The sequence below is a fragment of the Scylla paramamosain genome, chromosome 1 (genome assembly GCF_035594125.1).
Source record: "Scylla paramamosain isolate STU-SP2022 chromosome 1, ASM3559412v1, whole genome shotgun sequence".
NCBI lineage: Eukaryota > Metazoa > Arthropoda > Malacostraca > Decapoda > Portunidae > Scylla > Scylla paramamosain.
The window spans coordinates 26,576,021-26,600,550 of record NC_087151.1 but is presented as its reverse complement, the minus strand read 5'-3'; the positions used below and the strand labels follow the sequence as shown (position 1 = coordinate 26,600,550).

The window sequence follows — 24,530 nt, the reverse complement described above, 5'->3', positions numbered from 1 at the left end:
TCTCCAGCCTTCCTTGTGTACTAATCCTTCCCTCACACATTGCAGGGACATCGTGATGCTGAATGAAAGCAGTGCCTCGTGTTTGCTGTCTTCACTCCCCCATCACCTCGAGAGCCAGCAGGGGTCCGCAGTGCTTGAGTCTAGAACCAAGTGGTGAGCTGGTTCCAGACGGGGGTGTTAGAGGTAATCATTGAAGAGTGAAGGAAGGAAGGAAGGAAGACAGGCCTGCAATTCTTACACGTTACTGCACTGAAGAAGAATTGAAGATGACAAAGAAAGAAATCGATGGCAAACTAGACCACAAAAAAGAAGGAATTTGATAAGTCGAATGAAGAGAAAGTTGAAAAGAAAAATTTAGAGTTAAAGTAGAAAGTAGAAACAAGAAGATGAAGAGATAGTATAAGATATTTAAGAAGTAAAAAAAAAAAAAAAAATAGAGGAAAATAAAGAGAAAGGAATGAAGGATAAGACGACAGCAATGCACCTCCGCTTCCTCGCCGCCCTCGTCCTCTTCCTCCTCCCACCACGCCTGACCTGATCCTAAGTACTAGTGCCGCAGGAGAGTTGCCAAGGACTCCTGCTGCTCAAGTGCTTATCATTGGGGGGCACCACCTGCAGGAGAGAGAGAGAGAGAGAGAGAGAGAGAGAGAGAGAGACTTGACTGCTGCATCGCGTCGTCTTAGCTTGTCCCGCTCGCCACCAGATGCCGCCACAAGTTTGGTCAGGGTATAGGAGTTTTTTTTGGTCCGACGGTTTGCTGGCCTGCTCAAGAATGTACAAGAAAAGCGGAAAGGTGTTGAGTGTGTAATGATTATGTGTTGTTATCATGACGTTTGTATGTGGCCCTATTGTATTTATAAAGTGAGATTGTTGTTTTGACGGAATACATTGATTGGCAAATGCACAAACATTTTTCATAGTTAAGTCGAAACGAATGTTGTATGGGAAAAAAAAATAGCCAATTTGCATTTGTGTATATTTATTGTGCGCACAGTTCATTCTATAATTACATCACAAATGTTCATGTATACAATCGGATGGTAGCATGAAACACTTACTTCCGGACGTCGGTTTATAATCTGATACCAGTGTTCAACATTTGTATCGGAAGTTGTTATGAAAAGATCTCTACGTTATTAATTCATGTATTCTTTCTTCTGTTTGTTATGAAGGTTGCACCAGATTCCGGCAATCAACGTGGGCAGAGTGAGCTTACCTGTTACCGTGGTGGCCTTGCTGGTGTTTCGTTCTCTGCCGCTCGTAATGGTCTCACTTCAGCTCCACTTCAAATGCTGAACAAGGAACGACTCTCTTGATGGGACGACAGAGGCTGACGTACAGGGAAAGGCGAAGAACCTAAGCAAGAGAATTTGAAAGTTTAAGTGATGTGACAAAAAAAAAAAAAAAAAAAAAAAACACACGAAGATTTTGTAAGGCTGGTTAGGTTAACGGTAACGGGTGGTAATGGTGGGTGGGGAAAACAAAGCATTCCATTACAGAATTTCCTGGTTTATTTCCGCTCCCTCTGTACTTAGTTATAGGCAGGTCAGCACTCCGTATAACAGGGTTTACTGATCTAATGCTCCCTTCTTATGATTATAAACACTGTGCTTGCTGTGGTGCTGAATAAGACTGTGTGTTGATATGCTGTGCTATGTTCGTTCCTTAGATTAAACAAATGAAAAATAAATCTCACTGTCGTCAAAAACAGTTGGAAGGAAAAGCAAAAGATTGAGTAGTATATGTTCACACCTACGTACTCAGACCAATCATTGTTCCCGAAGCATTACAGTACGCTTCCCTCCCATCCTTACACCATATACTGCTACACATCTCCATGGAACATTCTAACAATATTGCTACAAAACTAGAACCACAATTAGGCCATACAACTTTAACGACGCAGTTTCCGGAGCACTTGGGTGGGTTCACTTATTCGGCGCCAGACGCCTCGAGACTGTGGAACGTAAGGTGATCGGCACGGACATGACGGTAGTCCTTTGAGATGAAGGTAAGTATGCAGTGTGTCAGGCTCCCTTCATGCTGACGAAGAAGAATGAAAATGAAAAAAATGAAAAAATAAGAATAGACAAATAAATCTCATTGTTTAGAAATCGTTGGGGTTTGCTTCACGAGACTTCGGAGCACTTGATATCCAGTGTCAGTGTTCCTCCGCGGCAGTCTTGCTGTGGGTGTGTTCCGGGTGGAATGTGTCTGCTTCTGTGTGCTGTGGTGATGGGTACTGTGCACGGTAAGGGGATGCAGCTCTTAAGAATGATGAAACTAAACCTTTATAATAAGTTTGCTGTAGATAACGAACGAAAAACATTATTATAATATAGTTATGTGTGCCTTATGTAAGGATCCAGTAACAATGCAGCTAGCCGACCCTTGTACAGTATCCGAGTCCGTAAAACTTGTCCAATCTGGAGCCACCCGTGCGGCAGTCATGCGTCAGTCAGTATTGGATGGCTGCCTGGTGTGTGTCGCGAGGACTGAGACGCGTACCTGTGCAGCTTGAATTCCACTCTACAGACCTCGCTGCCACTCAAGTGAAGAGAGCAGGGGCAGCAGGACGAGGCCAGCACCGAGACTAAACAGCAGTGCACTCTATCGGTTAGTTCACAGTCACTCATGTATGTCGGTACTGGAGATTTTAGGTCTCAAGATAAGTCAACTCGGCTGGTTTTGTAATTTGTTAGAATAGGTTATGTTGTGACATCTGATCTAACTTAACTTTTTACTACCCGAATCTATTTTTAGACTAAATTAACTTGCATAAATACAGTTACTTGTTGCATTCGCTCCTTCGTGGTGACAGGAGTGGTGACAGCTTAAGGTCTTCTTGGTGGTGATGGTACCATTGTCTTGAATTAGTAAATCATACCACTTAATAAACGGTAACTTACCCGATCAACCATTCTTTAGTTAAGGTAAGTGTATAAAGAATTCACAAGGTCACGAACATATGCTTTTATTTAATATACCATAGTTACTCATAAATTATTACCATTTTCTCTCATGTTTTCTATTCTTCTGTGATGGCTAACTATCATAAAAGATGGCCCTTAGTATAATTGTGTCCGTTTGGAAACATCCTCTCATACGTGTCTTGAGGTTTTCATGACACGAGACGATCATCATCATCATCATCATCATCATCATCAAATCGACGTCACGAAAAAAAAATGAGTGGGCGGGATTGCTATCATGGCGACACCTAGTCTCGCTACCAGATTCTAAATTTTAGCAAAGTTCAACCTAAATTTACTATTATTATTCCCATCATTATCCACATATGACACCATAGCATATTTTTGCCAATTAAGTCGGGTTCTTAGTCATTCACTGCCAAAATAGCATTCTTGTCCGACGCTTTGTTTAAGATTTTATCTGCGAAAAACGACAGGACACGGCCCCTCAGACCTCTAATAGAAATCAAAGCAGTCGATGTAAGGCAAGGAAACGTTTTAAGAATACAGGTCCTAGGGGCGTATTCTTTATAAAGTTATGACATGTCATAGCTATGGTAGACGCCTATCATAACTTAGAACGTCTATCATAGTTAATATATCATAAGTTATGACTAGCGAAACCGTCTGATAAATATGATCCCGTAGGTACTTCTCGGTGTGAACAAAACACAGTTTTGAAATGATTTGGTGGCAAGGAAGGCTTTCTCGACTATCCCCAAGGACATTTACTACTAAATAAATGCATTTTCCTAGTAGCTTTTCCCAGCAGCAAGATATCTAAGTTTTATGACCACCTTAATTTGAAGGGTAAGTGGATTTCTCCTTTCTGTGTCACTCTGTAAGGCTTTCGTCACGAGACTGGTGACAAGAGAATACCTGCACGGTCAAAACAATATCTTCTGATGAATTTAATGTCACTAAGTTCATTCATTACGTCCTATCTGGGTAAATGATTGATTTTTGAGCTGGAGATGATGTTGGAGAGCCCATCATGGCAGTAGGAGCGTCTGTTATAGGCCGCTAAGACAGACTGGACCCAGTCTTAGCATTCGGTGCTGACAGACAGTAAAATTTAATATGACTGACGCGATGAGTTTACGATAAGAATGAACCGTTTTGTTCTAGATTGATACGTTTCATAGATAAAGACTCGCTTGGACCGAACATATTTTCGTAAATACGTATTCATAAATACTTATTCATAAATACGGCCCCTAATGCTGACACACACACACACACACATACACACACACGAAAGTTGCTGTAGGTGTTTGAATACTGTACAAAAACATGACGAATTATGTTTTGTACTCAAGGTTTTAGTGGTCGGTGACATCAGTGGGCATGAGCTGCTGTGCTTGTGCAGGAGCGTGGGTTTCATAGCAGGTACTACTTTTTATCAAGCTGCCGCCAAGATGTTAAAGGAGGTGGGCAGAAGGACCTTGGCTGTACGTGTATACTGTATAGTGGGTAGGCTGCCGGGAAGGACACGCTCCGCCTTCTGCTCGTGACGTCACTGTGGTCCCCCCTCAGGCTGTCCCTTGACGCATCCAAACAGTACCCTTGGATCATTGCCTGCCGGGATGGCAGTGGCAGTGCTTTTATATTAGGCAGGGCTTGCAGGAGCGAGGAAAGGGGTGTAGAAACACACACACACACACACCTTACTAATATATACGAGTAAAACGCTCGATCTGTCTTCACAAGGAGTCCATTGTGAATAAAACCAGTAACATTCAACGCTAAATCATCGCAGGTTTCTGAAGATTAACAATAACGATGCTCTTAAAATTTTAGACTACAACAATTAGGAACACATTCATCAGACTGGAGAGCAGCCTAGTGTTGGGCGATTCGGTGCTCAAGTAGTGGAGCCCCAGTGGATGATGAAAGTCAGCGAGAGAGGCGTGTGCTGCCACTGTTTTCCTCCTGTGCATCATGTTTATTATTGCTCCATGCGGGTGTAACTTCTGTTCAGGTGGTGAGAAATAACAGTGCAAGAGTTAGGTGTTGCCAGGGATTGTTGACACAGTGTAGTAGTAGTAGTAGTAGTAGTAGTAATGGTAGTAGTAGTAGTAGTAGTAGTAGTAGTAGTAGTGGTAGTAGTAGCAGTAGTAGGTCAGGAGCCGTGGGGCGGGTTGGGGGGAGGAGCGTGATAGGGTCAGCTGCCTCCATCACTCAAGGGTTCATTTTCTTCACAACTTGTCAGTCTCTCTGCCAAGTGTACGGGTTCCCTCTCTCTCTCTCTCTCTCTCTCTCTCTTGGATGCTGGCCCTTTCCTACGCACCAGCATCCCTCCAGCCCCTCCTCTCCTCTTCTCTCGTGTCTGCCTTCGTTAAGTTCAGGTGGAAATGACAGGTGTGAAAGAGAACGTGTGTGTGTGTGTGTGTGTGTGTGTGTGCGTGTTTGGATCGTAATATCCTTTTTCTGTTTCTCTTTCACTTTTTTTTTTCTCATACGGTGGAGGTGTAGGTGGAAATGTGTATTTGTGGGGTAAGATATCTGCGTCTCTCTCTCTCTCTCTCTCTCTCTCTCTCTCTCTCTCTCTCTCTCTCTCTCTCTCTCTCTCTCTCTCTCTCTCACCTGCCTTGCTCGAACTAAAAAGAAGGAGAAAAAAACTTACATACAGATCCCCAGGTAGAGGTTGGCAGCCCCTTACTCTGCCTCTTCCCTTCCTTCCCTTTCCCTCCCCTTCCCTCCTTTCCCCTCCCCCTTAGCCGCCCCTTCGTCATTAACTTGCTCCTCACCTTTTTATAGTAGCCGTACACTAGAAAAAAATGTCTCTCTCTCTCTCTCTCTCTCTCTCTCTCTCTCTCTCTCTCTCTCTCTCTCTCTCTCTCTCTCTCTCTCTCTCTCTCTCTCTCTCTCTCTCTCTCTCAGCATGGAAAACTTAAGTATTCCATAAGAAAGCGACGCTACTACTACAACTACTACTACTAATACTTTACTACTACTACTACTACTACTACTACTTTTCTGACGTGTTAAGAATGTAATTGATTGGTCAGTATAGATCATCAGTGCTTAAATAATTCGGTACATTATTCGAACATTGTGAAGTGTCAGTCATGGAGTTCAGACAGTTTTAGCTAATCCAGGTGGTTCTGATCTGGGGTACGGATCTGGGGTGAAGGTCTGAAATGTTTGGCTCGCAGTCTGTTGAGGTCCGTCACACAAGACTACTCAAGGCTTTGTGTATTGGAGGCTTCGGTGCTTTGTATGTAAACAGCACACCCCATCCCACCATAGGAACGTGACTGCTACTGTATTCGTGTCGATTTTCATGTATTCTTGTTTCAGTGTTTAAAGTCACGATATACACTTACTCACTAACCAACTACCCATCTAATTAACTTATTTACTTGCTCATCTGTTTACTAACCTGCAATTTACTGTCAAAGATGCGTCTAGTAGATTTAGTAGATAGTTAAAGGCATCCATCATATCTACAGGTATCTTTTTAGTTTTCTGAGTAAAGTATTAAGATTCTAAACACGCTATGGGGGAAAAGAAAAGAAAAACAACCTTCGTGAATACAGCCTGATTATTAATTTTGTTCGCCTCTTTATGTAATCCGATCACTCCCCGTGCGTTCCGTCAGAGAGAAAGAAACTTGGAGACTTCACATGAGAGCACGTTCACTTAATGAGTTCAGAACGGCCATATTTCTTGTGACTCAAGCTGAGGAGGAGGAGGAGGAGGAGGAGGAGGAGGAGGAGATGGAAATGGAGAATGAAATAAGGAAACAAACATTAGATAATTAAACCAAAAAAAAAAAAAAAAGGGATAATAGAAGGAAGACGAAGTTGATATAAATATAAAAAAAGAAAAACAGAGAGAGAGAGAGAGAGAGAGAGAGAGAGAGGAGAGAGAGAGAGAGAGAGAGAGAGAGAGAGAGAGAGAGAGAGAGAGAGAGAGAGAGAGAGACCCATTAATTTTTACATGTAATGGCCCGGGAAGTTGATATGATGATACAAAGGAAATAAATGTCAGGTTGGGTGTGCAGTGTCATGGTGGCGGGAACCATCTCAGCTGTTTGGGTCTCGGTCTGAAGTCTGCTACCACAAGAACACACACGCTTTGTACACTCGGGGTCCACCGTGCATTTGTGCGGAGATTTATGTATGTGAACAGTTTATTCTTTAAGTGGGTATACTCGTTCATCAATATATTTACAGAGCATTTGTGTATTCATTATTATATATCCATATCCGTAGATAAATAGACATGTTTGCTCTCCTTTCATGTTTGCTCTTCTTTTCGAATACTAATGTAAGTCTTATTTAGTCTATCCTTGTTCAGAATTAGTATACCATGCCTCAATTTAGCACACTTTTCTAGTTTTTGCTCTGAACTCTGCATCGCCGTCTTTGTTAACGATATGTTGAAGTTTTGTACAATAAACATTAGGTGCAGATATTTCTTACTTTCTTGATGTGGGAGTCTTGGGCTGTCGTGTATGATTGTCATCGTAAAGCGTCTTGTTCTCCTTGCTAAGCTTTGAGACATCACAGACACACATGATGCAGCGAGTGAATCTTTTGAGTGCATCTCTGAGTGTATCTTGTCTACTATCAAAGCCGTTCTATCTGACGCACTGCTCAACTTTATAATCACCAACAAGCCCTCTGCTCACCAAGAATCTTGCTCGTCTGAAGATTATTATTGGGTTTTCTGACGTGGTGAAATAAGTAACTACGCCTTGAAGTTTGACCCGCTTTTTTTTTCCCTTACTATGCATCTCTCATGATAGCATGGTGGACTATTCTTGTAGTTTTGTCATCAGATTTTCCAACTTCGTGATCTTCACTCAAGCGTCTTATGTTGTGAGTTTAGATAGGGACTTCAGTTTGGTGTAGTGTCTTAGCATGTTCTCTCGCAGCTTCGTATTCTTAAACGCTGCAGTGGAACTTATTCTGGTTTTCAAGAGTTTTCATGATTCTAGCGGAAGCTGAGCAAAGGATTCTGATCCATTAACAAGAAAAGCACCCATGAGAAACTGGCTAACCATCTCTGTGGCCTTCGAAATTAATCGTTTAACAGACACAAGTGTTTAAGAATACGGGCGTTCATTGCGTAGTGCTCATGGACACAGAAGCACAGTGTTCCAGGACCATGGAGTAACATGCCACGCTTACGTGCCGCACATTACGTTGCGTTAGATATTTTATTCCATCCTCTGTAATATATTCAATGATGGAAATCCTTCTGCTTTACATTTTTGGGGAGCAGGAGCTTAACTTGCTCTTTTCTCATTTTTTTGTACCCTTTACACCGGTCTCTCGCGCTTAAAGAAGGTAAAAAAAAAAAACTTTCGCAAGATTTTGGCCCTACATAAGGATTCCCACTGGCCCTCGCCCTCTCCACACTTGCTTATACACAGGACGAGCCGCTGTTCACCCACTTGGAGACGTGACACCGAGCTTACAACGGGACCTGAAAGTGTGTGTGTGTGTGTGTGTGTGAGTGTGTGTGTGTGTGTGTGTGTGTGTGTGTGTGTGTAGTATGCAACGAAAGGGAGAGAAAGGAAAAAAACGAGAAAGGACGAGAGACGAAATGAAAAATTCTGTCTGGAAAACTTGATTCTAAACCAGAATTTTCCATGTCACTGCATTCACATCAACCACATCCCTCACCGTGAACCCGCCCATCTGCTGCAGCCGCGGGACCTTTCACGGCAGAGCACTCTCCTCTCCGCCGCGCTGCGAGGGCCGGGGAGGGAAGGGGCAGCAGGAATAGGTGGGCGGGCGATGCGGTGACCGTGAAGGGAAAAGTGGAAGAGGGGAACGGGAAGAAACGGGAAGGAAGAAGAAAACAGGAGGAGGATGAGAGGACAAGGAAAGAAAAGGAGGAGGAGGAGAAGAAGAAGAAGGAGCAGGAGGAGAAGCAAGCCATCAGTCCAAACCTTGTTCCAGCGTGTTGCCAGGAAGGACGAAGGACAGGCAGGGCTTGGCTGGCCTCCAAACACAAGGCTGGACATCTGCTAATGCTGACACATCTTTCTAATTTGTTTTCCCCTGTTTTATATATATATATATATATATATATATCTATATCTATATCTATATATATATATATATATATATATATATATATATATATATATATATATATATATATATATATATATATATATATATATATATATATATATATATATATATATATATATATATATATATATATATATATATATATATATATATATATATATATATATATATATATATATATATATATATATATATATATATATATATATATATATATATATATATATATATATATATATATATATATATATATATATATATATATATATATATATATATATATATATATATATATATATATATATATATATATATATATATATATATATATATATATATATATATATATATATATATATATATATATATATATATATATATATATATATATATATATATATATATATATATATATATATATATATATATATATATATATATATATATATATATATATATATATATATATATATATATATATATATATATATATATATATATATATATATATATATATATATATATATATATATATATATATATATATATATATATATATATATATATATATATATATATATATATATATATATATATATATATATATATATATATCCAGGCAATGATTCTCTCTCTCTCTCTCTCTCTCTCTCTCTCTCTCTCTCTCTCTCTCTCTCTCTCTCTCTCTCTCTCTCTCTCTCTCTCTCTCTCTCTCTCTCTCTCTCTCTCTCTCTCTCTCTCTCTCTCTCTCTCTCTCTCTCTCTCTCTCTCTCTCTCTCTCTCTCTCTCTCTCTCTCTCTCTCTCTCTCTCTCTCTCTCTCTCTCTCTCTCTCTCTCTCTCTCTCTCTCTCTCTCTCTCTCTCTCTCTCTCTCTCTCTCTCTCTCTCTCTCTCTCTCTCTCTCTCTCTCTCTCTCTCTCTCTACAGCTACTGCCAACTCTCATCTCCGTCTCTCACCTGTGCCGAAGTCTGCCTGTCTTTCCCTTCCGGTCACCACCTGTCACCGCGCGTCAGCCCTGCCTGCTCCTGCTGTTCCTTTGTCAGCCACTCAGCGTCTCTGTGTTATTTCTCAAAAGTATAAGTTTCGTTTGTATTTACTTTTTTTTTTTGCTCTGCTTTGATTTCTACATAATGTTTGCAGAAGTTTTTTTTGTTTTATGAATTTCGTGTGAGGTTTAATTTTTCTTTTTCCCTGTTTTCTGTTAATCAGGGTGGATTTTCTTAATGGTATTTTATTTTATTTTTTTTATCAGTTTCCATTTAAAACTTGCTGTTATTTTTTTTTTAACTATTTTTTGTTCTGTAGTACATGATTTTACAGCGTGTGGTTTTGTGGTCAACGAATGAATAGATAAATGAATAAATAGAATATGTAAGGGTTAGGATTCTCTCTCTCTCTCTCTCTCTCTCTCTCTCTCTCTCTCTCTCTCTCTCTCTCTCTCTCTCTCTCTCTCTCTCTCTTACCCGAGTCGTGATCCTTTCGCCATCCAATCGCTAAGGATGACACAAGAACTCAAACACAGCAAACATTTAGCTTGGTGCTTCAGACTCATACAATTGCAATCGGTTCTCGTAGTGGCGGGGCGTTGCTGGGGCGGAGAGGAGGAAGAAACTCGGAGGTGCTACAAAAAATCACTTCGCTGAAATTCTGGTCTTGGGCTTCTCTGGGACACACCTGTTGGCTTCTTACTCTCCATGCTCCCCCTCTCCTACGCTCCTCTTCTTTATTTTCCTTCTTCCTCTTTCTCCTTCCTTGTTCTTCTCTTCGTTTTTCTGTCTCTCCTCTTTTTTGGTTCTTTTTTTCTCCTCTTACTTTTCATGGTCTTCCTTCTTCTCTCCTTTTTCGTTTTCTTTCCTTTTTCCTTCTTGTTCTTCTCTTCGCTTTCCTGTTTCTCTTTCTTTTTGTTCTTTTATTCCTCCTGCTCTTACTTTTCAAACTCTCCTTCTCCTCTCTCTTCATTTTCCTTCCTCCTCCCTCTTCTCCTTGTTCTCCATTTTCTTCTTGTTTTCTGGTATTTATTGTTTTCCTCCTACCATTTTTCATAACTCTTCTTTTTGCTGTGTTTTAGTTTGTTTGTAATTTGTGTTTGAGCTGTTTGTATGATTTGTAATGTGCTGTGATTGTTGTAATATGTTTGTTTGTTTGTGTGTCTGTCTGTCTATCTATCTGTTTTCGTCTTCTTTATCTTATCGTGTTATTGTCATCATGTCTTCTTTCTTCGTCCTCTTCTCTCCATTTCTTCTGTAGTCATCATTTTTTTTTTTACCTTCTATCTATTAATGTATCTTAATTTGTGTCAGTCGGTCTGTCTATCTATCTATCTATCTATCTATCTATCTATCTATCTATCTATCTATCTATCTATCTATCTAGCCACTGTATTGTTTTCGTTTCCTATCACGATCTTGTTCATCAATCTATTCATTTATATCAATTATCATCGTCCTCTTTGTCCTCTCCTTCCCTTCACTCTGTTCTCTTACATCATGACTGCTTTTATCTATCTATCTATCTATCTATCTATTTATACCAGTCTTTCTCTTCGTCATCTCCTTCCCATCATTTTCTCCCTATATCATGGTTGCTTTCATCTATCTTTCAATCTATCTTATCTGTCTGCCTGTCTGCTTCTCTCTAACTGTCTGCCTGTCTGCCTGTTCATCAATCAATTAATTTATCTATCTGTGTATCTATGTATCTATCTATCTGTCTGTCTGTCTGTGCATCTGCCTACCTACCTGTCCATCTCCCTGTATCTCTTTCTATCCATATATAACACCATATCCATCTTCGTACACCAGTATTCTCACTCCAATCGTCATCGCCTTCTGTATCACCCCCGTCAAGAGCTGCCCCCTGCGTGACCTACCAGCAGAGACAGACAGGGAGGCAGGGAAGCAGGGAGGGCAGGTAAGCAAGCAAGCAACCAAGTAAACAGGATCGAGGCAATATTTATGAACAGGCAAGAGGTGTGAGATGTAAACAAACTTGAGAGTCAGAATCCACCTTCTTGATAATATTTTTTCTATTTCATTATGAGAGAGTGAGCGCGGGTAGTGGTGGTGGTGGCGGCGGCGGCAGGCGGGTGGGTGGGTGGGTGATGCAATGAATGCGTATATATTCGACGTACGTACCTCGCCGCGGGTAAATATGGATGTTAGATTTTAGTTTAGTGAGGGTTTGGGTGGCGTGCCTCGACCTACCCCCCTCCTCCTCCTCCTCCTCCTCCTCCTCCTCCTCCTCCTCCTCCTCCTGCTCTGCCTCTTCCTCTTCCTCCCTCTCTCCCTCCGTCCCTCCGTCCACTGCATCTTCCGCTCTCCCTCCGAGGACTATAACCCCGCCCGGTGAGAGAGAGAGAGAGAGAGAGAGAGAGAGAGAGAGAGAGAGAGAGAGAGAGAGAGAGAGAGAGAGAGAGAGAGAGATTGCAGAGGTAGTAGTAGCAGTAGTAGTAGTAGTAGTAGTAGTAGGCTGCTATACTCAGAGAGAGAGAGAGAGAGAGAGAGAGAGAGAGAGAGAGAGAGAGAGAGAGAGAGAGAGAGAGAGAGAGAGAGAGAGAGAGAGAGAGAGAGAGGACGTGGGAGTAATCTGTGTAGGTATGGCTATTTTTCCCCTCTAGACCCAAAGGTGAGAAAAATTCCTACCAGCGCATTACGATTCAAGCTCTCGTGCCTCACTTCATCCCACCCTTAGTGTTGCATTCCACCTGGGGATGCTTTTTAAATCACAGGTAATGCCAAATATACCACACCAGTTTCCTTCCTCCTCCTCCTCCTCCTCCTCTTCCTCCTTCTCCTCCTCTTCCTCCTCCTTCACCTTCTTAACACCTGCTTGTCTTTCGCATCCTCCCATCCGCCCATCCCCTCTCTCTCTCTCTGTACAACTAACTAATTTATATCGTTTATCTCCTGCGTCTTATCTAAATTTCCTTGCAATGAAATGTTTCCCTCTGCTTCCCTGAATATCACTGTACGCTCCTCCTCCTCCTCCTCCTCCTCCTCCTCCTCCTTGCCCAGCTTCCCCAAAAAAGGTAGGGAGGGGTAAGTGATGTACGGAAGGGGGTCGAGGAGGAGGAGGAGGAGGGAAAAAGAGATAAAGAAGGGTAGACTTAGTGGAGAGAGAGAGAGAGAGAGAGAGAGAGAGAGAGAGAGAGAGAGAGAGAGAGAGAGAGAGAGAGAGAGAGAGAGAGAGAGAGAGTTGCAGGTGGCATCTGATCCATTAAACGTCTAAACCCGCCGGTCGCTCTCTCTCTCTCTCTCTCTCTCTCTCTCTCTCTCTCTCTCTCTCTCTCTCTCTCTCTCTCTCTCTCTCTCTCTCTCTCTCTCTCTCTCAACATTATGAACCTGTATCGTCATCATCATCATCATCACTACTACTACTACTACTACTACTACTACTACTACTACTACTACTACTACTACTACTACTACTACTACTACTACTACTGCTGCTGCTGCTACTACTATTACGCTTCACCTGAGGGTTTCAAGGTATATACGAGTAGGATTTAGTTAGTACTCTTGTAGAACTGGTTACCAAAGTGCTTATTGTTTCCAGGATTAATTTTCATTTCATTTATACCCACACAGTAGATACAATGTCGCAATGCAGACGTTAAACCATTCACTGAGCGTCAATCGTTCTCATTATTTAATTTTCTTGTAGTACAGTATCTTGAAAAACTTCTATAACTTTGTAAAGGCGAAATTATCCTCATATTCTTTCTTTCCTCTGTCCACCCATTTAACTACGGCAGTCTCAGTGGTTACAGCAAAGCGGCCATAGCAGTGAGTGTTAATTGTAGATTAAACGAGTACTTACCAAGTATGAAGTTTGATCGTAATTTCACGAACATTTAACTGAGTCACTGAGGTAGGAAACGAGACGCTCACGCCACCAGCTCCATATCAGTCCTTTAGAGAGTAGGTTTGAGGAAGCAAACACCTCATTGAGCAGATTCCAAGTATGTTCCATGAGTGTCTGGGTTGGGTAGGGAGGGCGTTTCCTACCTCAGTGACTCAGTTAAATGTTCGTGAAATTACGATCAAACTTCATACTTGGTAAGTACTCGTTTAATCTACAATTTCACTTCACAACCATTTAACTGACTTCACAAGGTAGACAACGAGAGCTTTAGAGAGGTTCCTCAAACCTACTTTTTGTTTTCCAGTTTAGGCGTATTAGACTTCTATAATAGGGATATTAGAGACCAATGATATAATAACCCAATTTATTAACAATGTGTGATGCGCCTCCCTGGCGTGTACAAAAGTTGAAAACAACCAAATAAAAATTATACCTATTATAACGGTATAATAACAAGTATTATCCTAATGTGTACTCAATTTTAACAACAGTAGCAAACGTAAAATTGCATACAAAAATAAACATTTTCACAAGGCAGGGTCATACATAACTTATGACAAAACTGCCCTGGCAAACTGACCACCTTTGTTGATAGGTTTTTGATAATGCTTAGTGAAAGTTGACTCCTTGGCCCATCCAATGGTTGATATAATAGTGGACAGCGGCAGTTTCAGGGCTGCCTTACTGGATGAGGCCGACCTAGTAGAATGAGGGGAAAAAATAGTCAGGTCAATCCCAGCAGCTTGCATAATATTTTTCGTCCACCGACGTAACGTATCACTCGCAGCTAATTTTATTGGAGGTTTTGTTGTTATAAAAAATCCCGTGATTTCCCCGCGTATGGATTTTGTTCTACTAAGGTAATTCACTATTGTGGCAACAACACATAACTTTTCATCATGGGGATAGGCATTAAAACTCAACTCGGACAAATGGTCACCTGGCCTCGAAGTTTTAAGTGGATCGATCCCCTATCCTAAAAACAACTCTGGACTCTGAGACAGTCATGTTTCTAGTGTCAAGTAAGTGTAACGTTTGTCCTCGTTGACCAGTCAATAATAGCATAAGAATTGCCAGTTTTCTGGAAAGCTGAATGAGTGATAAATCCTTATTTTGCCCTAAACTTTCAAGTGATCCAAGACTAATTTAGGGTCCCAGGTAATACGGCATCGGGGAAAAGCTGGTCTTTCCCTAAAAACTGCCTTCATAAATCTGGTCACTAAGGGATGTTGTCCTGCCGGCCGGTCATTAATACTGGCTACGGTAGAGATGGCTGATCTTATGGTGTTCATTGAGCTGTAGCTTCGCCCTTTTGCACTCCTAAATTCTGACAACAAATATTGGAGAAATATATTCAAAGGTGGATGAAATGGATCAATTTCCCCGCAGATGCAAAAAGACATCCAGCGTCTGAGAGGTGGCCCATATTGTGATTTTGTGCTATCTCTCCATGACGTAAGGAGAAATTGGGCAACCTCTGCCGAAAAGCCTTGATTTTCATACGATTCCCTGATAAAATCGCTGCCGTTAACACCAACCTCTGAGCCTGTGGATGGCGTTGAGTAGGATGTTGTGGAAGAACTAGGGAATTTTTGGGGAGAAGAACGGGAACTGCTGCCATTAGCTGGAGAGCTTTGGGGAACCAAAACTGGGTCGGCCACAGTGGAAATATCATCAGTATTGATGCCTCGTCTTCTTGGAGTTTCTTCAAGACTCTTGAAATGATCCTGAAAGGCGGGAAAGCGTAAAAATTTCCATTTGACCAGGGCAGTGTGAAGGCATTAATGTGTGTGGCAGATGGATCTGGTTTCCAGGAGACGTAGGCAGGCACTTGTGCATTAATTCGTGTAGCAAAGAGATCCACATCCGGTGTATAAAAAAGTTGGCAAAGTCTATATTGAAAACACGAGGGTGTAACATCCATTCACCATCCAAATTCGTAACTCTGGACTCTCTGTCTGCTTCAACATTATGTAACCCTTTTACATACTGTGCCGATAGGGTAATCCCCCTTGACTCAGCCCATGCAAAAATTTGTTCAATTAATGAATTAAGGTAAGGTTTACTACTACCACAACGTTCAATACAGGCAACTGTAGTGGAATTATCCGAGCGAAGGCGGATATGTGTTCCCCTGATATCTTTACAAAGGGACTTTAAACCCAAGAGAATGGCTTTTAATTCTAAGCAGTTGATATGATTCAACTCCCTATACGCCCAGTGACCACCTGTCTTAACGTCTCCCATGACTGCACCCCAACCTGTCAGGGAAGCATCCGAGAACATAACCAGTTGGGGGGAAGAGGATCGTAATGATTTAACCTGATAATCTACACTTTCAATCCACCATTGGATTAATTCCCGGGCATGATCATCCAGAATAATTTTTGAATTATAATTTCCATGGTATCTGGCAAGTTCTCTGTTACGAAAAATTTCGAGATATTTGTATCTAAGTGGGGCCAATTCTATAGCAGGATCCGAGGCCACGGCCAAACCAATGAAAGAGGACAAGTCAAGCAAGGTAACTTCCCCCTTCAATAGAAGCCGACCTTGCGTCTTTATGCGGTCTTTCTTAACAGGAGGCAAAGCGGCCGTCATAGCAACAGAGTTCAGCACAACCCCAAGAAAAGTAATTTCCTGTGTGGGTTCCAGAACTGATTTCTTGACATTTATCGTGAGCCCCAAAGAGTAAAAAAACTGCATGGCATAGTGTGCATCCCTTGTTAATTCCTCTTCCGACTCTGCAAAGAAAATACAGTCATCCAGATAGCATACAACCAATATTCCACGTTTTCTAAGATGCGATAGGGCAGGCTTCAGTAATTTCGTAAAAATACGAGGGGGTGACGTCAAACCTTGTGGTAGACAAGTGAAACGAAAGAACTGATCTTTCCACATAAACTGTAACCATTTTCTATCCTCTGGCTTAACAAAAACTGAAAAATAAGCATCTTTAAGATCCATGGTAATGAAAAAACAGTGTGGATGAATTAACTGTATCACATCCTTTAGAGTATCTAATTTAAAATGGATATGAGTAATATGATTATTAAGTTCCATGAGATTGAGGATGACTCTAGTAGTACCGTCAATTTTAGTAATAGGGAACACATTAGAAAAGAACCCATGCTTCTCTGGCTCACATCGTTCAATTATTTGTTGTTTAAGGAACAATGAAAGAGCAATATCCAGGGCATGGCTATCAGCCGTTGACAATTTCAAAGGGCTAGGTGGATTATTCTGGCTGGGTAGACTGGCAAAATCCAGAAATTTACCATGTACCACATTGTGAATAAAAATGTCCTTTGTGAGTGATCCCCATACTGAACTGGCATAAAAAATTTTACCTCCCTTAAAATTATCTGGAGTATTAATCATTGGGGGTAAAACAGTACTCACCCTGGGGTGGCTTATTGGTGGAGTTTTGGTAAATGCATCCCTCTCCCCTGGGGATGCTTCTGGCCTAAAAAAGGCCTTGGCTGGTTATGTAGCCGAGAATGCGAGGAAACCTGATAGGGCCGCCTAGTTTGCTTGTTTGAAGCATACCTCCTCCCAGAAGACTTGTAAGGACGGTATGTAGGCCTTCCCAGTTTCTTTGTTTTATGTATTTCCTCGCATTTCTTAGTCACATCAAACGGAAAAAGAGCATCTTGTCCAACCTCATACTCCCACTTGCAAAGCTCGGCCAAGGCAGAGTCGTGAACATGGAGCCGTGCAACTTCTTTCCGTAGTTGATTAATGTAATTAATAACAGAGGAAAGCAGCCTAAGACTCATGTTTAGTCCATCTAAGTATGAATTTATATTTTTTCCTTTCTTTTCCCCGATATCGCTTATGCACAGTGCAATAGGAACTAAAGCTTTTGAGATCAGGCCATTAGTTTGAGTAAGCTTGGCGTCAATCAATTTTCCACCAAAACTCATCGCTTTGGAAACAGCAGCGTTGGTCACCGGAAATTTTAGGTTTGGCACATTGCTTGGGAGCTTGATTTTTTCACAAGTAGATTTTATACCTTCAGCGGAGGGTCGACGTCTCAGACTCAAGTTTAGGATGGAGGCCAAACGCTCAGAGAGGGGCTCTCCTTTCTGTTCCTCACTATGGAAAAGACCTGAGAATTCCCCTAATGCCTTAAGAAAATCAACCTCATCACAGTCTTGGGACGCAGGCATGGAGTGGAACGTGTCCAGTTCATCCAAAGGGTCAAGCAAACCCACTGAATTTACTGTGGCGTCTTCCTCAGACGAGGAAATGTCATGAAGGCCACGAATATTTTCACAGTTATCGTAAGGCTCATCTTCCCGTACTGGATTATTGTCGAGTTTTTCAATTAAATCACTCAACAATGCAGATAGCCGGTTGATAGTTTCACCGCCAGACGAGCACTCGGTTGTTGTGTTGGCGCGACTTGGGCCGGCCACAGCTGGTGGTGAACCACACTCGGGCCGTGGTTGACTCGGGCCGTCCTTCACTCCCGTGTCCTGGGTGGCCCTCCTTTTACTGGCCGGTAAAGGCACAGAGTCTTTCTCACGTCTCTTCTTCTCAGAGGACGACGATGACGAACGCCTTGGCGTTCCGTGAGCCTCGTTCTGGTCCGACATCGGTCTGAACAAAAAGAAACAGTACCGTGTCACATAAAAGCCTTTCAAACACACAAGGCGAACAATATATGTCCATGGATCATATATGTTACTTCCACCAAGAAAGGACGGTTCGTCGGAAGGTGAAGGCTTACCAGGCTACGTGGAAAAAGTCGGTGAAAGGTGAAAAACTAACTGGAGCAGGAGAGGTCTGGACTGCGTGGAGGCCAGCTGTGAACTGATGTGGAGCTGGTGGTGTGAGCGTCTCGTTGTCTACCTTGTGACGTCAGTTAAATGGTTGTGAAGTGAAATTGGGGTGTAACTCTTAGTGCAGCGGTCACAGTTAGGAGTGAAGTGGTATGTGATCTGCCTCACTCACTTCCGCTTTGCTTTGTGTTTTTGCCTTTGCCTTGAGGCTCCTGCTGGTCCTGCTGATAGATAGATAGATAGAGAATAGATATAGATAGATAGATACGGAAATAGGCAGATAGATAGATAGATAGATACAGAAATAAACAGAGATATAGATAGATAGATAGATGCAAAAATAGGCAAAAAAGATATAGATAGACAGAAGCAGATGAATAGCTATCTTTTTTTTATGTAGGAAGGACACTGGCCAAGGGCAACAAAAATCTAATAAAAAAAAATGCCCACTGGAATGCCAGTCCCATAAAAGGGTCAAAGCAGTGGTAAAAAATTGATGAATAAGTGTCTTGAAACCTCCCTCTTGAAGGAATTCAAGTCATAGGAAGGTGGAAATGCAGAAGCAGGCAGGGAGTTCCAGAGTTTACCAGAGAAAGGAATGAATGATTGAGAATACTGGTTAACTCTTGCGTTAGAGAGGTGGACAGAATAGGGGTGAGAGAAAGAAGAAAGTCTTGTGCAGCGAGGCCGCGGAAGGAGGGGAGGCATGCAGTTAACAAGATCAGAAGAGCAGTTAGCATGAAAATAGCGGTAGAAGACAGCTAGATATGCAACATTGCGGCGGTGAGAGAGAGGCTGAAGACAGTCAGTTAGAGGAGAGGAGTTGATAAGACGAAAAGCTTTTGATTCCACCCTGTCAAGAAGAGCAGTATGAGTGGAACCTCCCCAGACATGTGAAGCATACTCCATACATGGACGGATAAGGCCCTTGTACAGAGTTAGCAGCTGGGGGGCGGTTAGAAAAACTGGCGGAGACGTCTCAGAACACCTAACTTCATAGAAGCTGTTTTAGCTAGAGACGAGATGTGAAGTTTCCAGTTCAGATTATAAGTAAAGGACAGACCGAGGATGTTCAGTGTAGAAGAGGGGGACAGTTGAGTGTCACTGAAGAAGAGGGGATAGTTGTCTGGAAGGTTGTGTCGAGTTGATAGATGGAGGAATTGAGTTTTTGAGGCATTGAACAATACCAAGTTTGCTCTACCCCAATCAGAAATTTTAGAAAGATCAGAAGTCAAGCGTTCTGTGGCTTCCCTGCGTGATATGTTTACCTCCTGAAGGGTTGGACGTCTATGAAAAGACGTGGAAAAGTGCAGGGTGGTATCATCAACGTAGGAGTGGATAGGACATGAAGTTTGGTTTAGAAGATCATTAATGAATAATAAGAAGAGAGTGGATGACAGGACAGAACCCTGAGGAACACCACTGTTGATAGATTTAGGAGAAGAAAAGTGACCGTCTACCACAGCAGCAATACAACGGTCAGAAAGGAAACATGAGATGAAGTTACAGAGAGAAGGATAGAAACCGTAGGAGGGTAGTTTGGAAATCAAAGCTTTGTGCCAGACTCTATCAAAAGCTTTTGATATGTCCAAGGCAACAGCAAAAGTTTCACCAAAATCTCTAAAAGAGGATGACCAAGACTCAGTAAGGAAAGCCAGAAGATCACCAGTAGAACGGCCTTGACGGAACCCATATACTGGCGATCAGATAGAAGGTTGTGAAGTGATAGATGTTTAAGAATCTTCCTGTTGAGGATAGATTCGAAAACTTTAGATAGGCAGGAAATTAAAGCAATAGGACGGTAGTTTGAGGGATTAGAACGGTCACCTTTTTTAGGAACAGGTTGAATGTAGGCAAACTTCCAGCAAGAAGGAAAGGTAGATGTTGACAGACAGAGCTGAAAGAGTTTGACTAGGCAAGGTGCAAGCACGGAGGCACAATTTCGGAGAACAATAGGAGGGACCCCATCAGGTCCATAAGCCTTCCGAGGGTTTAGGCCAGCGAGGGCATGGAAAACATCATTGCGAAGAATTTTATTACGTGGCATGAAGTAGTCAGAGGGTGGAGGAGAGGGAGGAACAAGCCCAGAATCGTCCAAGGTAGAGTTTTTAGCAAAGGTTTGAGCAAAGAGTTCAGCTTTAGAAATAGATGTGATAGCAGTGGTGCCATCTGGTTGAAATAGAGGAGGGAAAGAAGAAGAAGCAAAGTTATTGAAGATATTTTTGGTTAGATGCCAGAAATCCCGAGGGGAGTTAGATCTTGAAAGGTTTTGACATTTTCTGTTAATGAAGGAGTTTTTGGTTAGTTGGAGAACAGACTTGGCATGGTTCCGGGCAGAAATATAAAGTGCATGAGATTCTGGTGATGGAAGGCTTAAGTACCTTTTGTGGGCCACCTCTCTATCATGTATAGCACGAGAACAAGCTGTGTTAAACCAAGGTTTAGACGGTTTAGGACGAGAAAAAGAGTGAGGAATGTACGCCTCCATGCCAGACACTATCACCTCTGTTATGCACTCAGCACACAAAGACGGGTCTCTGACACGGAAGCAGTAGTCATTCCAAGGAAAATCAGCAAAATACCTCCTCATGTCCCCCCAACTAGCAGAGGCAAAACGCCAGAGGCACCTTCGCTTAGGAGGATCCTGAGGAGGGATTGGAGCGATAGGACAAGATAAAGATATGAGATTGTGATCAGAGGAACCCAACGGAGAAGAAAGGGTGACAGCATAAGTAGAAGGATTAGAAGTCAGGTAAAGGTCAAGAATGTTGGGCGTATCTCCAAGACGGTCAGGAATACGAGTAGGGTGTTGCACCAATTGCTCTAGGTCATGGAGGATAGCAAAGTTGTAGGCTAGTTCACCAGGATGGTCAGAGAAGGGAGAGGAAAGCCAAAGCTGGTGGTGAACATTGAAGTCTCCAAGAATGGAGATCTCTGCAAAAGGGAAGAGGGTCAGAATGTGCTCCACTTTGGAAGTTAAGTAGTCAAAGAATTTCTTATAGTCAGAGGAGTTAGGTGAGAGGTATACAGCACAGATAAATTTAGTTTGAGAGTGACTCTGTAGTCGTAGCCAGATGGTGGAAAACTCGGAAGATTCAAGAGCGTTGACACGGGAGCAGGTTAAGTCATTGCGCACATAAACGCAGCATCCAGCTTTGGATCAAAAATGAGGATAGAGAAAGTAGGAGGGAACAGAAAAGGGGCTACTGTTAGTTGCCTAAGAATGAGTTTCAGTGAGGAAAAGAAGACGAGGTTTAGAAGAGGAGAGGTGGTGTTCTACAGATTGAAAATTAAATCTTAGACCACAAATGTTAATGAAGAAAAAGTTGAGGGGGGTGTCAAGACACTTAGGGTCATCGTCAGAAGGGCAGTCCGACATGGGGACATTTGTGGTCCCCTCCCCAGATGGGAACTCCGAGGCTGGTGTAGGAGTCGCCATGAATTTTGAAATTTTGAATGAAGGGTGTGTGTTATTAGGTGCTTGTAGTTTTGTGTGGAGAAAGAGAGTTGTCTTTAGAGGGCAGGCTGTGACTGCCCCCTTGTGTTGTGAGACACAAAGGGAAACGTTCAGTTGAGGTCACAGCTGGGTTTAATGATAAGTTCACAGCACCCCCTGAACAGTGCTTTAGACCTCACTGGGAGTAATTATCGTTTCGGCAGGTGTCTACTGCCTCCTTGTATCTACGTTTATAAATTAAAATTGTTGCCTAAATGACTCCACCTATGTTAAAGCTACACTCAGAATCTCAAATTATTACACAAACTCTGACATACTGCAGTCCACAAAAATATGCATGTAAAGCTTAGTTAGAAGAAAGCATCTCTGATTTTCCCGCGCCTGAGTTGTGAACACGCGTGGGTCAGTAAAGTGAGCCTCGGTGTCTGGCAAGTCTTACAAGTTACTCACTGATATAATACTCGTATTTTCTTTACTCCTTAGCGCGTCCTTGGTAGTCGTGATCTTTGCCTCGTGTGGAACTGTATACTTGGTTCCAAAGTGGTGACTTGTATCATGGCATTCCCACGTCCCTAACTGAGTCACGATGCTGAGTAGTAGGTGTGAGTAAGGCATGTTTGTCATTGTCTAAACAGCTGACCATGTGCGAAGTCTTCCCGTGCATTTACAAGTTCATGTACCAGAGACAGGCGTAATTGTAACATGGTATCTGTGTTTGGTCCTTGACTGATTAGTGACTGAAGCAAGGGAGGTTTCAAGACACTTATCTTTCAGTTTTTGATGATCGTTTATGGTTCTGTTTGTGGACTGGAGCTGCAGTGGGCCTTTTTTTTCTAATTTTTTGTTGCCCTAGGCCGGTGGCTTTCTTACATAAAAATGAATTACTGCTAATACAAAGCTTCCTACATCGCGAAGCAATGGTGTGTTGATAATGCCGTGATGACAATAATGAAGGGTTTTACGAGCGTGTTCATGATATTGCCGTATTGTTTGTGTGTGTGTGTGTGTGTGTGTGTGTGCAGGTCAAGGTGTGAGTCTTGAGGCAAACCTAACCTAACCTAACCTACCCGCCTGATCCTGACTCACGTTCCCTGGATGGATGCTTGACTCTCACTCGCTGGACGGATACTGATGATTGTTCTGAAGCTGAAAATAAAGCTTCCTGAAATAGCTGAAATGGAATAATGTCAAGGTACAACATGAATTTGAAAAAAAAAAAGAGGGATCATAGATAAATGAGCCTTTTCAGAGTGTGAAGCTCAAGACAAACGGGAATAAATCGCGTTCCTCCCCCACAAAGAATGCAAGAACAAATGGCTTGGCTGTTTAACTTCACATCTGTAACTCTTTTCCTGCATACGTTTTTAGAGAAGTGGCGAGTGAATACTTTTTTTTACTAGTTTTTTTTTATATAATGTATATTTAACGTCGTCTTTTTTTATTATCAAGTTTTTGTTGAAGCTCTTGGCTACCTCCCAGTATCATATAGGGAGGAGGCTGGCTAAAGAAAAAAAAGGGGGATTCATCTCTCCTCCCTCCCGAAAAAAAAAGTAATAGAAAAATCCTATACGTTTTACCATTTTAGATATCTTCTCTCATAATAAAAAGCCCTCGAAGAAGAAAAAAAAAATCCATGGGTGAAAGAAATGGAGCCAAATGACGTACAACAGAACAAGACGGAAAGCGATGAGTCAGGAAATTGTTCGCAGCGGGCTGGTATTGACGAGCGCCGCCAGACAAAGACGAGGGCGGGCTGGAGAAAGAAGTCTTTGTGCGGCAGGCGAGGAACAGCGGCTGGCGAGGGTGAGGGTGATGTCAGGGCAGCAGCGTCTTCCCCTTTTTTACCCGCAGTTCGTAGAGTGTAATGTCACGGGGGAGGAGATCACTGCTACGTCCCTGACTTTATACGAGTACACACACACACACACACAGACACACACACACACACACACACACACACACACACACACACACACACACACACACACACACACACACACACACACACACACACACGTAAACGCTTCCCTCACTGTCCTCCTCCACACACATATAGACAGATCAATAGGTAGATAAAGATAATGGAAAATTGTCAGACGCACAAATAAGGTGGAAAAGACTCACATGCACAGACAAACTACCAGACGGATTGGCAAAGAGACACAGACGGACAGATGGACAGGATGTACCACAGTGTTGCATAGATCTATGGGGAAGATGGAAGAATAATTTGAAACAAGTTCGGAATACCAGAAATTATAATTATAACAATGATAAATGCCAGCAAATAAATAAATAGTAAAATAACGAATCGTTTCAGTTTTTTTTCATTACTACAACTTTTTAACGTTTTGTGGTACAGTCCATCAAAATAAATTGTTCTGTAGCATAAGAA

The 24,530-nt window shown here is 42.1% G+C and overlaps 1 long non-coding RNA gene across 1 annotated transcript in view; it reads left to right on the top strand.

Moving 5' to 3' along the window:
* Positions 1-24,530, top strand: part of LOC135102254 (uncharacterized) — a 65,102-nt gene that overhangs the window by 8,367 nt on the left and 32,205 nt on the right. The window contains exon 2 of the long non-coding RNA XR_010269602.1: positions 46-2,616. This is a non-coding gene — a long non-coding RNA (uncharacterized LOC135102254). The remainder of the gene's footprint in view (positions 1-45; positions 2,617-24,530) is intronic.